The sequence below is a fragment of the Pteropus vampyrus genome, unplaced genomic scaffold (assembly GCF_000151845.1).
Source record: "Pteropus vampyrus isolate Shadow unplaced genomic scaffold, Pvam_2.0 Scaffold53, whole genome shotgun sequence".
Classification (NCBI taxonomy): domain Eukaryota; kingdom Metazoa; phylum Chordata; class Mammalia; order Chiroptera; family Pteropodidae; genus Pteropus; species Pteropus vampyrus.
The window spans coordinates 8,005,196-8,006,716 of NW_011888834.1; the positions used below are offsets into that span (position 1 = coordinate 8,005,196).

General features: G+C 54.4%; 1 protein-coding gene across 10 annotated transcripts in view; it reads left to right on the plus strand.

The window, feature by feature from the left end:
• Positions 1–490: 490 nt before the first annotated feature.
• Positions 491–1,521, plus strand: part of GUCY1A1 (guanylate cyclase 1 soluble subunit alpha 1) — a 55,524-nt gene continuing 54,493 nt past the window's right edge. The window contains exons 1-3 of one of the 10 annotated variants that reach the window (XM_023530763.1): positions 491–786; positions 903–1,052; positions 1,150–1,223. The gene's annotated coding sequence lies outside the window, so the exon portion shown is untranslated. The other 9 variants (XM_023530758.1, XM_011360324.2, XM_011360326.2 and 6 more) reach the window with 9 other exon arrangements.

Here is a 1,521-nt window from a genome sequence, read left to right on the forward strand (position 1 = left end):
TGATGGGTTTGGGGAGAAACACAATTTGTCTCAAAATTCCCAGGTTTGAAGAAGGATCACATAATAATTATGATTAATTGTGAATTCGCAAGGAAAAAAAACATAATGAGATCTTTTTAAAAGTCAGAAAGATGACTCAAAAACAATATCAGGACTTATTTTTTGTGCTGGGATACACACACTTACACTTCCCCTTCCGCCTTCAAATAGAACTAAATGTACTGAACCAAGCAGAATCAAGACCTTACTGGAAAGAAGTAAATGCTCTACAACTACAGAATTGCATTTGCAAAGGAGTAGATGGGCTTTAAATCTGAAAACCAGGACAATGAAACCATCCGTGCAGATATGTTTCCCAACAGAAATGTTGTAATTTTTAACTACGGAAAACTACAGTTTTTCCGGATTAGTGCACAGTGAAGATTTTTTTCTTTTTTTTTTAAGTAAGCCAAATTATCCGTAAGTTCCCTCCCTCTTTTTTCCTTTCTCTTCCTTTGTCCCTGTCCCCTCTGCTCTGTCTCGAAAGTAACCGCTGGGCAGGCGATTGGGTAGTTGGAGGGCCCTGGACTTAGTTCCTCAGCCCTAGTCTGGGCTTAGTGGGTGGGACTCAGCACACGGCTAGTTGTCCAGAAACACGTTTCTCTGCAGTTTTCCTACACTTTTGCTGCATCAGACCCGAAGCAGAAAGCAAACAGCAGCTGTGGAGCTGCCCCAAGCGACCTACACCTGCAGGGGAAGGAGCGCCGCCAGCAGCTTGGAGACCCGGCCCTGAGTGACCTCACCGTGGTGCGTTTTAGCCGCTACTTTCTTTTTCAGTCTTTCGGTGCAGGGAAGGGGAGGGGTTCTGAAAAGAAGTCGAGTGCAGTAGGAAAGAAACTGACTAGATCCTTTGGGGTCATCAGAAAGAAAGATACGGAGACACAGGGAGAGATTGCGACCAGAAAGCACCGAGCGTTTGAAGCGGCGCGGGAATCGGGTTCGCGTGGCACGTCGCGCCCCGCCCAGCCTGTCGAGCAGGTCTACAGGAGTGAGCGTAAGCGACCGCGTGTACGGTGGGTGCACTCGTGCAGGAACTGACAGGTGCCACCGCGGGGTCCCCTTTCCCGCTCACCGCCGCCCGCCCTTGACGCCCACTCTCTGCGTTCGCAGTGCGGATTTGCGAGGCGCGCCCTGGAGCTGCTGGAAATCCAGAAACGCAGGCCCGTGCTCCGCGAGGTCCCCGCGTAAGTGGTCGCTGCGTACCCACGCGGGTAAGGGCACCCCAGAGGGACGGTCCTTTTCTCCGCGCCCCTGTCCTGGGCTGGTCCTCCATCCTACCCTGGGAAGCCTTTCCTGCAGTCCCTGCTGCCCAGCCCCGGGGGCCGTGGCCCTGTTCCCACGCAGGGGAGGAGCAAGGGAGCAAAGGAGACGGCGCCCGGGGGCCGGGCGTAGGGCCCGGGGGACCTTCGACGCCGGAGGGAGGAGGACTGACGGGGGGTGCGCGCGGAACCACTGCGCCCGCGGCTGCGCTCGCGGATCGCT